General features: G+C 36.2%; 1 protein-coding gene and 1 long non-coding RNA gene across 10 annotated transcripts in view; one reads left to right on the top strand and one right to left on the bottom strand.

The window, feature by feature from the left end:
* Positions 1–20,343, top strand: part of SNX29 (sorting nexin 29) — a 150,932-nt gene that overhangs the window by 112,337 nt on the left and 18,252 nt on the right. The window lies entirely within an intron of this gene.
* Positions 4,895–20,343, bottom strand: part of LOC142062604 (uncharacterized) — a 38,475-nt gene continuing 23,026 nt past the window's right edge. The window contains exons 4-6 of one of the 7 annotated variants that reach the window (XR_012662494.1): positions 17,073–18,656; positions 15,439–15,515; positions 7,199–10,147 (exon numbers count right to left, since the gene is read on the bottom strand). This is a non-coding gene — a long non-coding RNA (uncharacterized LOC142062604). Of the gene's footprint in view, positions 4,970–7,181; positions 10,148–15,438; positions 15,516–17,072; positions 18,657–20,343 lie in introns of those variants that run through there. The other 6 variants (XR_012662495.1, XR_012662499.1, XR_012662493.1 and 3 more) reach the window with 6 other exon arrangements.

The following is a 20,343-nucleotide window of genomic DNA, read 5'->3' on the forward strand; positions in this document are numbered from 1 at the left end:
TAGTGACCTGGGAGAAGAGACCAACCCCCACCTCACTACAACCTCCTTTCAGGTAGTTGTAGAGAGTGATAAGGTCGCCCCTCAGCCTCCTCTTCTCCAGGCTAAACAACCACAGTTCCCTCCACCTCTCCTCGTAAGACCTGCTCTCCAGACCCTTCCCCAGTTCCATTGCCCTTCTCTGGACACGCTCCAGCACCTTGATGTCTTCCTTGTACTGAGGGGCCCAAAGGTGTGGCCTCACCAGTGCCGAGTACAGGGGATATGAGAATATCTCTTTTTCTTCTGCAAGAATTGTATTTTGGTGTTACATTGTCTTTTATTTTGTGTTTTGGCATGTATTGACATTGAAGACGTGTTACATGGCATTCTACAAATATATTACATTTTCCTTCCCCTGCTTTGAGTAGTTGACAGGGTTTAGGAATGTTAGAGGAAAATGAGGAAGGGAAAAAATATATCAGGAGGAGTAAACACAGTGCTAAAGAGGGCAAGAATAAGCAGGGAGAGTGAGGCACAGGATGCTTAATATTAAAAGGAAGATGGGTTGAATATAGTAAGGAAATACTGAGAAATATGACACTTGAGGATTAATAGAAGCATTTGGCTTTATAAAGCCAGTTTTTTTCCAAACAAATGAAGATGATGTTACAGTTGTAGTTTTTGATTTTAAAAGTGATCTATCTGGGATTTGACAGGTTATTTGTGAGATAATTAAAACTTTGATCCTGGCTTTGAAGTATAGTCATTGGAAAAGTGTGTCAAGTCTGTCAGATAACATTTGTTGTGACTATGCTCCTCCTTTCCATGTGGTAAGGAACTGTTCTGCATCCTCATATTTTATTGAGACCTAAGGTTCACAAATTATTTATTACTTATTACTAGTGGTTAGTCTTCTTAAATGGTCTGAATAAATGCTAAAATTGGTAAATTGAGCTAGGAAAAAACCAATTATCTGTGGAAGATGTTTGCATTATGGAGGCAACCTTTAGCATAGTTTTATTCTATTGTGTGTGAAAGGCATTGCAGGAATGTTAAGGAATCTCTGTTTTAACTTGAGTACATAATTGGCCAAATCTTACATTATCTTTGAGGATTTTTGTGGTACACTTATGTCAGTTAAAAGCGTGTGTATGGAAAAACACTCCTTGGAAATATATATGGGAGATGCCACCTATCCTGGGAAGAATAATGTATCTGTATTAGCAAGTAATTTTATTTGCTCTTCTCTCTTTTGATCCCAAGGGGCAGTTTGCATTAGAGAGATGCCATTAAAAGTATTGTAGAGAGAAAAGCTCCTTAATCTGATTTGTGATCAGAGCAATGATATATCCAAATTTGCATTCATGTTCCCTGTGTTCCCCCCCCCCCTTCCCTGCCAGGGGTGTGGCATTCTCTAACTGTTTCATGTTTGACAGAATTGACATCTTCCCCATCAATCTTTTTTCTGTGTGCGATTTTCTTTTGGTAACCATTCTGAGTTAATATATGCACATTCCAGCCAAAGAGTTTTCAGTCCATGATGTCCTAATTTCAGGATAGTTATCCTGGCAATACTATTAGCATTCACAGTCTTCAGACAGTTGCTGTAGATGGAGATATATTCCAAATAACCATCAGCACTCAAGATATATGCTGACTTCAACCTGGTTCTGCTGTCAGTAGTTTTACAGAAGTTAGCAGTCAAGTAACTACTCACTACAGCTTAAATGACAATTTTTAATCAGAAAGAATATTATGCATAGTTACCAAAGATTTACAGGAGGCACATAAATTATCAGAGGTCTGCTTTACATACAAATATACATTTCAGATCAAAATTTAAGCAAAGTGAAAATTTGGAGTCAGAATATATGTTTTCATGTTTTTAAAGCTATTTTTGTAGTTGTCGATCTTTTTCTCAATTGTTAAAGAAAAAAGGACTAGAAATGTTGTTGGGAGAAATCTGCCAGCAGTGCCCAATGTAAATAGGTTTTATTCAAGTGAAAGAACCTGTTTATGTGTACGTCTCTGACTCCTGCCTGCCTGTTTTCTTGCTCTTGCTCACATTTCCTTGCTCTCGCTTGCATTTTCTCAGTCCTTCACTGTTAAGGCAGTCCTGAGCCAGAAGTGTTTCAGTATTCAGTATAAGTACTGTTGAAAACTTTTCCTCCTGCAGATTGTGGGTAATAGTGAAAGTATTACAGAAACACATCCTTCTAAACTCACCCCAGTGAAACACCTCAGTGTTGTATTGTTCTAGGACTAAGACTCCTCAGAGAAAAGGTGTTTGTCATTTGTTTGCCTTGGTGTGACCTCAGTAAAACTGGTACATTATACAGCAACTCCATAATATTAAAGGATTTTATGTATTGTATTTATTGCCTTATTATTCAGTCTTGCCATTAAAAAAATCAACTTCACTTTAAAATAGTATGACTCTTAGACTGATTAGCATTTCAATAAAGTCAGTGAGACTTGCTCTGCAAAGTTAATTGCTACAGATTGTTCAACAGGCCTCACAAATAGGTATATATGAGCATATTTCCATCAAGCAGATTTTTGTCATACTTCTTTGTATTCAGAGTGACCTTTACAGTGCTGATGAGAAGAATAACTTAGTGTTTACTGTCCTAGAAGTGAATACTCTCCAGTCACCACTGGAAGCATTTGAACGTTTGTGATCTTTTACAGTTGCCTCAGAATAAACTCTTGTTTAATGCTGCCTGAGGAAATAAGAATGTTAAAACAGTCAATACTGATATTTTGTGTCTCAAATTGTTGAAACGAATGAGAGGGTATGGTATGATGTTTCTTTTATATGTACAGAAATGTACAAGAAACGTTCTCCATTGCAGTTTAAAAGAATGGGGCAAAAATTTAAAGCAAGGAGATTGACAGTAATAGCCAAAAAGCACTTGATATGTTGCTGTCGGTAGCTAATTGGTATTTATCAGCTTCCTTTATAAACACACAACTTCTAAAGCTGTGAAACAAATGGGGTTTATATTGAACAAAGCCATGTTCAATGTTACAGCAAACTTCAGTGCTGTACTAAAGGAGCTTTTAATTGTGCTATGCATTTTTCTGATGCGTCTATTTCCATCTGACTATTGCAAGTAATAAAAATGTCTATAAGAGTTAGTGAAAATGCCAAGTTGCATACCATGAAAATATGAAATCGTCAATTTACATAATATTTTTCATTTAATGCCTTTACAGCATGCAGAAATAGTTTAATGTCACTTTAAATCCCTTTTTTTTACTCTTGAATATGCCTGGTTCCCAGTTTGTACAAGGCAATTATTTTGCATAACCATTTTTCTTAGTCTAGGGAACTTGGGATGCTGGTCAGTTCAACCAAGGAATTGTTTGGATCAAGATGCTTTGGGGGAATTGTATCACTACTTTCTGTCATTTTCTTGAGAAGAGTTGTCATTCTCAGTAACGTTTACTTCTTCCTTTTCATTTTGCTTGTTTACTGCTTGCTAGTAAACTCAGCGAGTCTTTAGCAAGAGGCAGTTTTTCTAAACTGTGCAGTTTATGTCCCTAATCTGCTTAACTTGTAGCAGTGCAAGAAGAGGTTAAGGTTTTTCTCATAAAAGAACACACAGCCAGTTAAAGTTTTGTGTCATTACAGCAGCGATCCTGTTTCCCTGGTAACAAGCAAGTCACATGCACTCCCTTGTTAAAAAGTGATTTCTTTATATGTTCAGGCATTTCTGTACTGCAGCAGGTGTTTCTGAAATTGGTAGCAAAGAATGGGCTCTAGAGCCAGTAAAGAAAGTTTCAATTTTGAGGCTGGGCAAAATAGGGAGACTACATTTGTAATTATCTTCTTTCCTTTGAAAGCAACATGAAATTAAACCAGAAAAGAGACTTGCAAAAATACCATTTTAAGCTCTGCCATCCCTGTTTTTCTGACTTAGAGTTCTCGGCTCTGATTTTCAATTCACATTTCTGTCAATGAGGTAGTTAATATAACAACAAATTGTAATCCTGAGTACTCAAAAGTACATGTTAACTTACACTAATAAAGTCAAAACTTTAATATGTTTCAGAATTAAATAAAAAAAGCGGAGATTATAAATTTTCTTGAATAAAAGCAAGTTAGTTGGAAGACTGATGCATTTGAGCAGCAGTTCTAGATATCCAGCGCTGAGTAGTCACAGATAGGAAAAATGCTGTGGAATTGGGAAGGAGTTGTTTGTGTCTCACTTCTGCAAGTGACTGTGACTCATAAGACTCCACCACCTTCCCTGTGTTTGAAAAATCTTGCTCTGTGGCTTGAATCTTTTTTTGAGAAAGAGCTTGCTTTCTGCTTCTTCTGGGTGGAAAGTTTAGTCCTTCGTTGAAGGTTGTTGGTTTTTTCTTCCTCAGTTCTAATGGCAGCAGTGACAAAGGAGCCCCATTCCTTTGAAGTTCAGTCATAAAAAAACCTCAATTAGCTGTCCATTTTCTCTGCTGGGATTTTTCCAGCAAACATTAGCCCACTGACTGAGAATAATGCTACCTAAGAAGATAAATTATAAAGTGTAAGATATAACTACCATCCATTCCCAAATACATCTTACACAGATATGAAGTCAATTTGTAGTATACTTATTCCATCTCCCCCTAACTGGCAAGTATTTGCCAAGGTGGATTTGGTTAGCAAAATCATAAACTATTTCTAATTATAAACACACAAATAAAATCCTACTTCTATTTCTCCATAACTAATTAATAAACGATAGATGCAATATTCTTTAAATCTCTTTATGCCAGTTTTGAATCTGGAACAAATCTTTGCATCCTAGCTATGAAAAGTGAAATACTAGAAATGCTAATATAATTAAGTGTGCAGTACTTCAAATAACTTTTCTCATTCTTGATAGCATGAAAGCATTTTTCTGTGGAATAAGGTATTGAACAATCAGTTTACCTTTTTTTTTCTTTCAGCAATGTTGACAGCTGTCTTGAAACCTTTTCCTTGTAGTGTGGCATGATTTTCCTAAACAAATAAAAGAAGAAAGGTGTTTTTGTCAGGCTAGCCATATGTTAGCTTTACCTGCCATTCAAATACAGAATTAATGTATGTTTCTTGCAAGCATTGTGGTTTTGCACCAATATGCTCACTTTACCCTCTTTTTACTGTCTGTCAGTACTGGTTAGTATATTTAATGACATATAGGAACAGAATTTAACCCAAGAAGGTGTCATTATCATAATAGGTTAGGGTGCACAGCACAGTGTCTAGGTTCTAGTTTAACTTAATTTTACAACAGTGCATAAAACCAGAAAAGTCCAGACTGCAACAGTAGGCGGTTGTTCACCAGAGTCGTTCATTTTAACTGGACTGACTTGCCCAGTTAGAACTTTCAAGTGAGGTTTACGTTCTGGAGAATTATACTAAAAATGCCTTAAACTGGTAGTTTTCACAAAATATATTTTGGAAGGTAGAACAGTAGAATAAAAATGTATCAAAGCCTCAGTAGGATTTCCTCACAAAGCTCAGGCAGTCCAGTGTCATGCTTTGATTGAGTACCGGGCAAATGAAAACCTGAGATAGTCAACAGGGAGTTGAGGTCTATATTGTAATAAAGAAAATGTGGAATGAGGGCAAACTGAAACATGAAGTAGGTGAATTGATTTGAAGGAGATAACTTGATATGGAGGTTGTTAATGCAGGAGACTGGTAAGAAGAATTCTTCTACTTTGTAAGTCTGACCGGCCTGGTGGTTGTTCAGTGTGCCTGTTCTCTGGGTACTTGGACAAAACTTTGTCTTTCTTCCTTTAATCCTCAGATCTATAAACTCACGTTCTCTCCTTCTCTTAGCCTGAATATATTTTTGTGAAGTGCCTTTTTTCTTCACATAGCAAATAATTTAACTTCCTTTTAATTAAGGAGTGACAGATTATTAAGATGATAAAATTATAAGGATGATCCTTGTTTTTTTCTGAATGTTGGCCTTGTTACAGCCTGGCCAAATGATATTCATCAATTGCATCTAACACGGCTTAAGTAACGTTTAACTTTCATACCTCTAGTTTTAACTCTTTTCCAATGGTGTTAAACATATCCTGAATATACAAGATGAGCTGAGAGTTAATGAGATTATAGCATCACCAATAATGGGCAACTAAAAGCCAAACTGTTGAACTGAATTTTGTTCAGATTGTTTGAGGTTCTTTTTATTTAATATTTGTCTACCTCCAGTGAAGAAAATCCTTCTGTATTTAACTGAAAATTAAGCTTTCCAAAATGCTGCCACATATATTTTAGGCTTCTGAGGAATCTTTCAGCATAGTTCAGGAAGTCTAGATGTAAAATTCCATTTTTTTTTTTTAATAGTATTAGAAACTTGGAAAATGTGCAAGCAAATGTCTTCTATCTTCTGTAACTTCATCATCTGTGTACTTTTAAATAAATTTTGGCTGATGGAGGCATTCAGTAGATTCTAAGGTAATTTACATGTTCATTTTTTTTCCCATGAGGCAGTATATATACACTACTCATCCTGAAACCTTAGAATCCGTACTTCCTCAGTAAGAAAGATTTTCCTTGTACAGTTCTAAAACTTTGTTGTCTTTGTTTATTGGTATCAATACTGTAAGTGGATATATAAAATTATGGAATGTGCATGTGTTCAATCTAGAAGGCAATTTTAATACAATTTAAAATACAGACATTTGTGATATCATCTGTATCAGGCTACTGTGCTCATTCTCTAGGCCTAATGTGTGAACTCTATGGAAAAATATAGGAAACTGAAACACTTGCCTAGGTAAGCTACCCACCAGCTCTTCCAGATGCAATATTATGGTTGATTTTGACATATTCGTATCTCTGTTTTATTGTGGTATTCTGGTAGTCTTTTAGGTGTGTGCACCGCTCAGTCTATACACGTTTCATAGCTCGGCCAGGCTTGCCCAGAGCCTCAAAGTCTGCCTGTCAACTCAATTTATCAGCCTCTCTTTGTTAAATTAAGTCTCACTGAGAGCTTGAGATAGATGTATTGTCAGTTCAGCAGTCTCTGCAGTGGGTTAATATGCTGTTTGTCTCCAGGTGGAATGCCATAGCTTTATACTTAAATCTTGGATAAAACAAATGCATGTTTTAGTTCTCATACAAAATGATAATCAAGAGTTGCGAAGTACAACCAGGAAAATAGTAAAATAAAAAACAATGTACATAAGACTACTTTCTATTAACATCCTAGTATGCATCTGATTATTAACAGTTATAAAATTATATTTGAAATTTTTACATTTGAAAGAGATTGACATATTTAGAGGATTAATAAAAACTTTTATTGCAAGCACATAGAACATATTCCTGCTTGAATAGCTAAGAGATCTTACAGGACATTTCCTTTCTTCCTTCCCTTCAAGTAACAGTCATTATCAAAGTTTCAGATTTTTTTGTGTTCATTAATAAGTATACATGATTTGTGAAGAAAGCTTGTTTGTAATCGTCTAGTTCTTTCTTTTTATAATGTAAAACAATTTCTGGCATGATTACGTGAGTAGGATTCTTCTAAAAATTTTGCTCTAATAGTATACCTAATTTAATGAGAAAGGGTTTTATTTTCTATGTATTTTCTTAAATTCTCTAGTAAATGAGAATAGACATGTCTGGATGCTTTATTTCCTAGTTACCCTCTCTGTCCATAACAATTTGCCCCATTATTCTGCTGGAGCTGACTCCTCCAGAGAAGGAGAGCACAGAGGAGTTTGCGACACAAACAATCAATAGTTGAGAATGTGCTAAAGCGTTGGGGTTGTAAACAAGTGCAGATGCCTAAATGTTTTGCTCCCTACTGTATGGTGGTGTCCACTTTCCAACATGGGAGCACTCATGTTTTAAACTACCAAAGCTGTATATCTTTCTGTCCCTTTTCAATCAAATCCCTAAATATTAATATAATGTTTTAAAATGGGCACAGAATTTTCAATATAAAATGTCCACAAACATATAGAATATTATGTTATGTCCTAATGTATGTTTTTATGTGGCATCCAAGTCATCAAAAAGCACCAGACTGGCCAAGGTGAATATTTTTATTTGATATTAAGAGAATTTTTCTTGGTATAATTTTTTAAACTACTCAGCAGGTGAGACTCCACTAAATTGTCTCTATAGTGATAGCTACTAGAGTGAACACATAGTGGTAAATGTGGATGATAAGAGCAATTTATTGCATAGTTGTTCAGGACCATTTCAGTACCTCACTGCTTCATGTGTCACGTGTGTACACCCCACAGATCTCTCTGATATATCTGAATAATGTTCTTTTCACAAAATCTGCCCTTCTTGAGCCAGTTTCCTGCCCAGTAAGTTACGTTACCTCCTGGTTAGTAGAATCAATATCAGACTTCATGACAATTATAAACCTAAAGCACTGATATCAACTTAATTGCCCTTGTTTGCCATGGCAGTAATACTGTCAAAGAATACAAGTTAAGCAAGACCACCCTTGTCCAAATCTACATGAATTCCCTGTGATTAAATTGTGGCTTTCAAGCTTACTTTTTGGCCTACTAAATCCTGCAAACTAGTTTGTAATATTTATTCTACAGCTGCACTTAAACTAGCTGATCTATAATTGCTTGTTAAGTTTCTCTTTATGGAGATTATTTTAAGAAAATTGCCAGCTTTAGATATTCATAGTCAAATATCAGCATATGTAGCTGAAGATTGTATAACAGCTAGTTCAGAAGATATATTTTGGAGAACATATAGGTAGGGGAAGGGAACCATCTGCAGGACTCTTACAGAAAATAAGCGTGCCACCAGAAAGTGTTTTGGAAACTATTCATATAAACATGTTGTTTTCTAAGAAGCCATCTGGTCAGTCAGAGCGTTCTGTGTGCAAGTGCAGATGGATATGAGAGCCCTGGGATCCATAACCCTTAGTTACCATTCATGATCTTCAAAACAATGCATTAGAGGAGACCCCTTTTGATGATGTGTTATTCCACTGTGTACAGCGATAGCTTGAATGCTCCAAAGTCTGATCTCTTTTTTGGAGTGGCAGAGTGCTGGAAAAGCCCATGAATTTCCAGGAAGAGAAATTTTCAAAGTTACTTTCTCCATTTAGCTGAAAGCAGATTTCAGGTAGGTAGTGTAGGGCTTTGAGTAGATGGGATTGTGTAGTTTCTTCACTGACAAGTTCTCATAGCCAAAAACACTTCTAGTGATTCTTTTTTTTTTTAGTTAGAATTTGAAATGTACAACTGAAGAGGGAAGTATCTATTTAAATATATATTCACAAAATTAATAGAAACTGGTTACTAGGATTGAAAAAAACCCAAACCAAATAATCTCTTATTTATATTGTATTCATATTTGGAAGTCATGAAACTGATAGACACCGTTTATAACAGATAACTTCAGGTACAAACAACAGTGGCTTAAATTCAGAGTGCATGTTCAAAAGAAAGTCTTTGACTTCGCATTTTCAGCCTGAATTATTAAAATAGAAGCTTGATAAGATATTTGCCAACAACACAGACCACCTAAAAAAATCACTTTTAATCCAAGACTTTCTAGAATGTGGAAGAATGGAAGAAATCACAGACCAGTAAGTGTGTATTCGATACACAAAGGTGACGCTCTCCAGTGAGAGCATGATTTAGTGGATTTATTGTCTAGGAACCAGGGTCTGAGTAACATGATCTAACAGGTTAGCTGCATCTTCTGTTAGTCAGGGTAATAGACCTGTGTTCTCTCTTCAGTTCCCAAACACCCATTGTCTTATCACCAAATTGTCCTTCTGATACTCTCTGAAATTGAAAATGATGGTTTTTTCAAGATATCTGATGCAGAAAAACAGTGAATAGTTCCTGTAAGTCACTGCATGGTTTCATTTCCTACTGATGGGAGTCACAGGGGGGCACAGCAGGCATCAGTGAAGCACTGTTTGTGTTCTGTAGCCTGTAGGTCAGGCCTTTGTGCAGAAGTAATCAATCTAGATTAAGGAAAGGATCCTTTTCATATTGGGTGGTTCCCTGTGACATTTGCAAACATTTTTGGCACTGGATGGCATTTGCAAACAGTTTTGGCGTAGTGTATTTATGTAATCCATTGTCAGAAATATCGCAAGCTAAGCTCTCAAACGTCAGTTTATGATGTTTGCTACAGATCTCCTGAAATGTCAATGTCTCAGTTCAGTTGCCCTTGAGGAATCTGTAAGGGAGTAAAAGAAAAGGGGGGAATAAGTATTGAAAATACACTGTTCTCTAAATCAGAACGTGTGTGTGTAAATATACTCCAATATGTAAATTTTCCGTAATTACTAGAATGGCAGATTTTTTAAAAAATTAATTTCCTAATGAAACATCATGACTTTAAAATTGTTCTCTTCATGTAATTGTTAGATTTGGAGCATTGCAAGAAAAACTGTTCTGTAAAGCTTATTTCACTGAGAGTAAAACCAAAGATTAAGTTTAATTACTTTTCCACAGTGGAAAAGATTTTGTGGAGCGAAAGAGGCTTTGCTGAGAGATGGATATATAAGCTTTATTTCTTTCTTTAGCATATGAAACAGTAAGGAATACTCAGGAAAATGTGGTTTAGAAAAATCTGTTTATACATCTTATATTGCAGTCTTCCAGGGCTTATTCGTACTCCTTTCTGTGCAACGCTGTCAGTAATGGATAAATGGATGCATCGATTCAAATACATGAAGCAAATAATCTTCATAAGGGAGGTATCTTTGTACTTGTGCGTGTACTTGGCTTTAATCCAGACCATAACAAGTTTGTTTATGCCTAACTGCACAGTTTTTCAAAAGGAGGTGGGTTATTGCTTTTCCTCATTTGAACTTGTATTGAAAAATATTTCAGCAGCCATCCGTTTCTCATGTGAAAACAGCATGAATTAGCTACAGGCCATCACTGAAATTCAAAACATCCTTCAGAAGCTTTGTTCCTTGGCTTTGTTAATCTGCCAGCTATAAACATAGTCCATTCAGTTCTGTTGTGTATCAGATGCTATTTTTGTGGTGTATTTTTAATATGTTTGGCACTTCTGTGGTGATTGCAGAATCCATGAACAGTTAGCTGAAGGATTCTAGAATTACTTGGTGTAATTATAGGCACTCATCTATTAATAACAAAGATTAATGGTATGCATGCGTACTTCCTTGCCATATCACTTCACCTCATTAGCAAATGAGTAAAGAAAGTGATTGTTGCTAGTTTTTTAGGAATATTCTTTAGACCGCTTCAGAAGTCTCCAGATACGTTCTCTGTAGGTACAAAGTAGGCCAAATGTCAGTTCAGAAATGCAAAATGACCTGAACTGTTGACGTCTCTGCAGAAATAATAGAGGTAGCTTCATCACACAGTTCTGGTTCATCTGCAGCATGCAGAGATTGCACAGATATCCTCTCCACGCTTGTTCCACTTACTGCTTCAGTATGGCCCTAGCCCAGGGACAACACGACTGGAGTATTTTGTATATTTGCAACACAGGTGTAAGTATAACATCACCCTATTCTTGTCTGTGATGAAGTAGACAGAATAGCTGCGGATTTCCTAATGCAGATCTGCTTTATAATGAAACAGGCTTCTTCAGTTTACTCTTGCTAAAATGACCCAATTTTAGACAGAAGTTACAGGAGGGATTTGTACTGGGATGGCTGGTGTCACAGTCTCCGAGAGCAGACCAGAGTAATTTTTCTTCAGATCTTCACATTTTAATTACACAGTCCCCCAGAGTTTGATTATACCAACAGCAGTATGAAGGTTTATTTTTAGATAAGATTTTAAAAGTGTAACACTTAATATTAAGAGTTTATTAAAACACATGATATGTAGTAAGAAGGAGAACCGCTAGTGTGTGGCTCTGCAGGGATTGCGGTTCACCAGAGAAAGTGTTAGAAATCTGTGCCTTGTAAACAGCTGGCAACTGCAAAAGATCCAAAGAGCCTGTTTCTTACTATTCCATGTCTATTTTAACTCTGAAATTTTGTTTCTGAAATTTTTTTCTAACCTTTAAGAAGTCATAAATTAATTCTTTGTAAGAGAATTAATTTATTAGTCTTAATACAGTTTCTGGGTAAGTCATAAATATACTGAGCAGCTCTGAATGTTTGGTTCCTTTAAAAATCTTTCAGCAGAAGACTCCTACATATTGAAAGAGATAAATCCCGAAGCACTAGCTGTTGAGACTAGCTAGGTGTGACCAAAGGGACATAAAATGGGGCTGTTTTGCATTGTCAAGCAGACTGAATATTTTATCATATTTTTACTGTTGGTGCTACAGCTGAGGCAAATGCATCTAAATCCTGAAGACTCCAACAAAATCCAGTGCCCAGCTTTTTCTAAGCACAGGGCACCTGTGTGTATAAGGGGAAAAATGCTTTAGGTCTAACTGTAGAGCTGTTGTTACTGCAGTCAAGTTGATGTATATCACCTATGTAAGGCATAAATAGTCGTCACGTTGCATCAGCGTAGTCCTTTGCTTTTCAGGCCCGTATAGCAATATTGCAAGGATGGACTGTAGGCACATGCCATATATGCTGTCTTCTAAGACTTTTCTCCTGCTGCTTGCAAAGCAGAACTACCCTAACAAAGATAAACTTCTGCATCATCTTATTGCCTTCTGGTACTGGATGCATTCATGTGTAATACTGACCTCTGCATACAGATGCTTCATTGATCCATTTCTCAGCCAGGGAGAGTGATACCTCAGCAGCTTTTTTAGTTACCGATTAGTTCAAAGTTTATTCAGAGCCATAAAATATCCTATATCAAGGTTGGCTAGTCTTCCTAACACCAAAATCTTCATGTGGCCAAAACCCACAAAACTCAGAGAGACAAGGAGAGAAGGAACTTCCTGGGGAGTTCATAGGTAAAAGGTGAAAGTGCCTTTCTTGTGATCCTGTAACTTCCTTATGGAATAAAACTCAGCTGGGATACAGAAACAGATACTTTGGGTAGCAGCAGCCATTTACAGGCTTCTCTGTGAAGCTGAAAACTGAGAACATTCAGCAGCTCCCAAGCTGCTACTGCCCAGTTGCCAGGCATGCAGCTCCAGTGCTGGAGTTGCACTGAAATGGCTGCCAGCAACGTGGGAGTCACAGCAGATCACTGTTGTCCTAAATTGTTTTTTCTTTAATATTCTGGCAAGGAGCAAGTTTATCGCAAATTTTATTTATTTTTATTTTGAACTCATTGGCACAGTTTCATCTGCATTGGAGAGGAACCAAGATTATGTACTCTTTAAAGAATCTGAATCTGATGATACCTGGAGACCTGTTCCCAAATTTCAGGAGTACATGGCCAGCAATGTACTGTGCATTAACTCCCACTGGAGTCAGGAGTAAATTTTGCTTCTGGTTAGCCTGATTTGGAGTCGTAATTAAAAAAAGGATGAGCCTATGTTTATCATTGCCATTTTCTTTCTTACAAAGAAAATAATTGAAATCTGACTAAACAGAAAATTATTTTCGTTGCCAATTACTGTGGTCGTCTTTTTGCTGGCCAGCCTGATGCTTGTTTAGATTACGTCTAATCCATTGAGCATGTTGCATCCCAGGCTGGCTCCTGTAGTCATTTACCAGGCAATGTCATACCTTCTTTGATTAGCTTCCCATTCTGTGTTGGATTAACTGTAAAAATTAGTCCTTGTCATTATTACCAAGAACAAAGACAGCATTTCCCTTGTTACTCTGTTGACAGAACTCAATTCTGTACTTTATTTACTTATTTTCCCATCTTGATTACCTGTGTTTATTTGGTTTAGTTCCACTATGCCAAGTCTCAACTCTGTCTGTGATTATGTTTCTAAGTGCAGGTGCACTGTTTTCTATGTGCTGTCCAACTCAATTTGGATTTGTTTTTTTAACTTAGGGAAATTAAAAATAATAGGCTAAAACTAAGAACAATCTAAAAGCTGCCAAAGATTGAGAATAAGACCTATATTTTTGAGTTTTTAGGTCATGGATCACTATTAGTATCAAGCTGATGGTTGGAGTGCAGTAAGTTGTCTTTAGGATTTAAAAAATAAAACCAAAAACAAGAAAGAGTGATTGCTATAAAGCACTGTTCTTTACTTTTATTATTGCGAATGTATTTTCCAGAAAAGAGTTACGATTCTGTAGCATTCTAGGAGTAGTTTTTAGGTTTGTTCATTTTTCACATTCATAGCTGCTATTGTTAACATGACATCCATTCAAATCTGGGTCTGCCCCTGAGAACAGTCATGTCAGCTCTCTTCTGCCTTGTTGCATATGTTAATATTATGCTGTAATCTTCATGACAAATGAAGATACTTGAGAGGATCAGCTGATACCTCTTAACTTGATGGAGCAATTAGAACTCAAGCACTTGCTTGGAAGATCAAAACAACATGTTTTGATCACAACTTTTCTTTATGATTCCATTTGCTTTCATGGTAATTTTAGAAAAAGGGGTTTGTTATTAAAAATTAATAATGGTAATTGCGCAGGTTGTTTTTTATGATGGGCAGTTCACTTGCAAAAGTCAAAGCAAAGACAGCTAAGTTGCATTATTCCCACAGAGACTATTTAAACTATGTTGAAAAGTGTAAATGCTAGTTCTTGTGGGCATATATTCTTGCTTGGCTGAATTTGGAGCAAAGTAGAGAGAAGGAGCATGGAGGGGACAAAGCTTATCAACAGGGAGACAGTAGATGACTAGCTACGCCAGGGCCATTGCCCCCAGCTCAGAACTAAAGCACCAAGAGCTGTTTGTTCCCTGAGCACATGGAAATGTAGGTGGCAGATTTCCAGAATAGGAGACTGGTAACTGCTGCATTACCCATGAAGCTGAATTGTGTGGTGTCAAAGGTTAAAAGTCAGACAGGGTGAAGTAAGGCAGGAATATGCCTTCTCTTTTTTTTTTCCAGTGCTTGGCATGAAAGGTGGCCGACTTTTTGCATTTTTTGTTCTGTGTAAACTAGAGGTGGGTAGCTCACAAGTGTTAATATATAACTCCTTTTACTGGCTTCTCACGCTCTGGTGTCTGCAAACGCACTTTCTGTAAACTCTTTCTGTTGTTACTTCCAATGCCAATCGTATTGATTACGGGCTGTTTAAAAGCTAATTTGGTAATTAAAGTTGTCTCCATTCCATGTCATTTTTGCATGCAAACAACTTGTGAATATGGAGGAGGAAGTGCCTGGCTAGTCACTGTAATGCACTGCTGTCTCAGCATATTGAAATTGCTACTTGTCAAACAAGAGTTTTACTCCTTTTATTTTCACATATATCATGCATTGTGAATCCTGATGCATGTCTTCTGTTTCTAGTTACCTCAATATTTTCAATAAAAATGTATCCTAGATCTGCCTCTGCTTTCCTTAAAGATGATAATTACAGTACTAGGAGGAAAAAATAAATCCAGGTATTCACCGAACACAGTTCTTCTGAAAGCAAATCCTACATTTTGTTATTATATAAACAACCTTGGAACATGTTCTGCTTCTGAAGCACTTGTTCATTAAATTACCTGTTGCTGAGAAGTGGTAGATTATACTGCTTACACAAATTCAGGTAACCTCCAGCAGCGTAGAATGTTGGTGATTTCTAGATGAAAATGGACGGAATAGGCAAGCTTACTGTATTTCAACTAATAATTAAAATACACAAAACCATTATATCAATTATAAATAGTGTATTATTGTTAACACTTCTTATATGTGTGTTCAATGGTTTCTGGCTTTCTTGTTAGTTGTGAAGGGATCATTTGCATGAGTACCATATTTATGCATTATGTTATTCTAGGTGGGGCACCACAAAAAATGGAAGGTAACCGTTCCCAGAGGCAGATGTCATTGTTCATTGGAAAGCCAAGGAATGGGACTCTAGTTCTAAGTATTGCTCAGATGTTGACTAATGAAAAGTCATTTTTACAGGGTTCTGAGCATTTCCTGAATGAGAGAGAATGTATCTCATCCTGAATTAATCATAGGTATTATTCATTTTATAGGGTATAACTAACAGATACTAAACATCTACTGTACAGTAACCATCTTGTTATGCCAACTTCAGAGTAAAGTTAGTGGAAGAAAAAAAAGATGTGATAATCAGAATTATGTAGAGTTTCATGGTTTACAGAAAAATTCAAGTTATCAGTGCAGATGATGTTTATGAAGAAAATCTTCATGCTGATATGGAAACTGATTTGTAGCGTGAGAATGTTCAAGTTAGGATCATTCAACTTAAATGGAAGCATGATTGTGTGTATAATTATTTCACAGCAAGAAGAGATTGAATACGTCATTATGAATACTGTGTTCTGCTGTAGAAGTATGTGTGGAAGTAGATGTATATTAACAAAACAGTTAAAATATTAGAATTAATGTTTTCAATTTCTTAGTCAATTCAGATCTGATCTTGGTAGGAAATGATTGCTCAGTTTTCAACCTGACAACTTTGCTTTAATAGTGTCTTCAGGAATTTCAGTGTTGAAGTGTACTATAGAGGGATTATCTTACCCATATCTTTCTATCTCTTCTGTTAATAGCTGACAATGTAAAGATCCCAACTCAGTCACTTGTGTTAATAGATGGAGTTTACTGTTTCTCATTAATAATTATATTTCATTTCTGTAAAATGGGAGTGATGGCAAGAATGTGGCTTCAATTATTTTTACACTTCAGCAACTGGAAACAAGAATTGTACCCAAATCACTGCAAAGCAGGAGTTACTAGAGTATATTAAATGATTTGATGAAGTCAGAGTCTTAGTTAATACTGCCACTAAACAGGTGTTTTAGCTGATTTTAATTGGCAGAAGAAAGTGCTGAGATACATTGTATTAGCAAGTCAAAATTAGTTGTCATTTGTCTAATAAGAATCTCTTAGTATAGTATAGGCATCATTTAGTACTATCTTTTTGAGGAGGCTGGCTTCTGAATCCAGCTTACCACATTAAATATTGGGATTATTACCAGAAATTAGATTATTATTGTGACAAACAAAAATACTAATCACACAAGAAACTGGCAAAAAAGCCACCAAATTTATCTGCTAGCTAATGCCTTTCTTCATGAGGTATGTTTAATACAACTCAAGCAAAACTAGAATCATTAATGTCTCCAGAGAGGCATTTACATAGGAGATAGATATATATATGAAATACCTGATCCTGAGCTTTGCTACACTCCCAGGATGTGCTTATTACTTCTGTTCTCTGATCTCTGACTGGTACGACAGTATTTCCAATTGCAGACATGTTATAGTGTTTTCATAAGAAACTTCTCTTTCTAATTTTATCCTGAAGATGGGAAATAAATTTCTTCTTCTAAATGTTCACAATGTCAGCTAAGAGAATACTGCAGTTCCATATGCTAAATATGTAAAGAAAAACACAAAAAATGCAGTTTATGTTTTGATACATGGAGAGCAATAAAAAAGGTATAAAAAAACTGGAAGCTAATTAAAAAGACCAGTTATTTTAAGCTATTTTCTATAGATTGACCTTAGGCAGAACTTGACACCAAGACAAAATCAATGAAACTGAATTGGTATCCAAACAAATGCTGGGCAGATCAATCAGGAATGCTTAAAAGCTAAACAGTGACCTGGTGGGAAGAAGGAATTGATTGCCTCAGCAGGTTGCTTTTTTCTTCAGAATGGGACAAGGTGAGAATGTAGACGAGAACTTGAGCCTTTAATACTCAGACATTCCACTGCTGAACAGGGTAATGCCTGGCAAGCATCTGGCTGCCTGCCAGACTCAGCCTAGAAAATTAAGCCCTGTTAAGACTTCAGTGGCTAAGAAGGTAATAGAATGAAAAGAAAAATGTTGTATTAAAACTAACAGGTGTAACTTAGACAGATGTAGACTTAAAGAGTAAGTGCTTACCACAGGGACTTGGGGTAGCTGTTCGGGAAGAGTTATTCTAGAAGAGCTACTCCCTGGTTTAGATTTACGTATTTAAAATTAGGTTTTAAGCTGAGTAAAACTATCAACTATAGATGAAGCCTAACTCAACCTCAAAAAACTAGCCCAGAGACTGGTTTTGCTGAATGAGACAAACGAGAGAGAGGATTTGCAAATATTGCATGTAGGTATGCTTATTCCTTCCTCCTCAATCCCAAATGCAGATTGGCAAAAATAGATTCAGAACAAGTGTCTCAGTTTCATCTTCGCACGCGCTTGCCAGAAATACTGACAGGATCATTTGAAGGTGTTTGTACCTCTGCCCAGGAGTTCACAGAATATCTGACCTGTCAAACTGTCAATCGGTTTGAAAGGTGTCTCATTTAGTGCCAGAGACTCTATAAGTATCATTTGATCATTTGACCTCAAGGCCAGAACTAAATTATTAAATCAAGTAACGGGAGACAGAAGAGATGGGAAATTGATCTTTTCCTCCTACTTGATTACCATGCATTTTGGGGGTGGTTGGTCATTTTTCTCCCAAATTTAGTAGTTAGACTTTCTGGGTGTTATTTGAAAGTCAGCATTTTAATTGTAGAGTAAAAAGCTACAGCTGAGCTAGACAAGGTGAGGAGGCATATTTTCTCATCACATTTTGGAGGAGGCAGGATGGAAAAGGTCTTAAGATATATACTTTTAAATGTATAACTTCTTAATGCTCTCAACTTTTTTCCCCATACAACATCTGTTTCCATGGAATTCAGTTTCACCTCCAGTTTCCTTTTTCATGCTGGGTGCATGACGATCAAATTCCTCAGATATAAATTGGCTTCTGTAAACCTCCATAACATAATGATTTGTCTTAGAATTTTGATTGTCATTAGAAAAATTAGCTTAGACATTTAAGACAAATTATCTCTAATTTCGTTATTAGATACATCTCATTCTGGAGTAGCATCATTTAAATTAGCAGAATTACCTGCAATTTTTGTCCTTCGTTCACAGACATTGGTGTTCATGTAATGATTCTAAGATGATCGTATTACCTCAGCCATGTCTTTCAGGCATATCAATTCATATCTCTTCATTTTAGGGGAATTCATTTTGCACCTTTTGTGCTTTTTTCCTTAAAGGGTGTTTTTCCTCCAGAAGGGACAATTGAATTCCCATTGGGCTGACGCTAATGTCATTTTGTGGACATGCCAGCAGGAGGAGCTTGTGTATTAAAATGTATTTCAATAAAGCAATCACCAAATTATAGTAATCGCACAGAATGCTGTAATTTCTTCTGCAATGTTAACTACCGTTTGTCTGTAAAGTAGCTGTCTGTCCGCCTGATAAAGTTCAAGTACTATCAGCAGTGGCCATCATGCTGGTAAATTAACCTGTTTTGGATTGAGAAAAGCCCAATGAGGTGAAAATTTAATTTTATTCCATTGTATACTTGATATTTAGATGCTTTCATGTTTACATATCCTGAAAAATATATAACACAAAATCACACTCTCTGAAGCCAGTATCCCAAGCTCTATTTTACAAACATTAGAGTATCAACACTGCATTGCTGCAATTTTATAAATAGTATAAAAATAATGAGCAATAATATTCATGTTACTAAAAGAAATCCATGCTAATGAGCACAGCTGAAATTGGATTCACATGATCAGAATTCTCTACAGCAACTTAGATAGCATTGCTGAGTTTCAAAATAAGAAATCGTAGGACCAGGGTTAGAATCCAATTATCCTTGGCTACCAAGAATTAGTAACAGATACTAAATTAATTTTTAGAGTTTTTATCTTAGTGACAAGGAATATAAGGAATTAAAGATCTAACTTGTTAATCTTGTTATTAAATAAGAGGAGGATGTATACCACAGGTATTTTATGCATTTTTTTCATGTGAAGGACTTCCTAGTTACCTAGGAAGATTAAATGCTATAATAGGAGCGTGGTGAACCTTAATTTAGAAAAAGCCTTTATTATTTTAACTAAGGTTATTTTAGACTGTTTGGCTCAGAAGTTTAGACAATTGAAATTTACTGTCATTAAAAACCATAATTTTATTTTATGTTAATGTTTAGCATCTGAATTGGACACATATTTTTCTATACTGTTTTTGAAATTATTATTTTAGTGAGTAACAGCCAACGTGTGCATTGTAGTTACAAAGCTAATGGCCACCAGTGATACCACTGCCTTATCATGCAGAAGTGCTCTGCCTTCTGCAAGTGAATACTCCACTCAGCCCCAGGACTTGCTGAAGGCTTTTGCTTTGCTAAGATCTCTCCCGTGTGGGTGCTCGAAATGCTCTAGTGGAGCCTGAGTGTGCCTATGGCTTTTGCAGGGCTGTCTGACCTGTGAGGAAGGTCACTCTGCAGGCAAAAGAGAAGTCATAGAGTAAATTAGGTGGTTGTTTAAAAGTATATCTGTATTTGTTTAATCTGGCAAGAACTGTAGATGTACAATTCCTCCCTTATGGACTTGTTAACTCACTCTGAAGACAGGTATTATGAGGGTTTTTTTTA

The sequence above is a fragment of the Phalacrocorax aristotelis genome, chromosome 10, assembly GCF_949628215.1.
Source record: "Phalacrocorax aristotelis chromosome 10, bGulAri2.1, whole genome shotgun sequence".
NCBI lineage: Eukaryota > Metazoa > Chordata > Aves > Suliformes > Phalacrocoracidae > Phalacrocorax > Phalacrocorax aristotelis.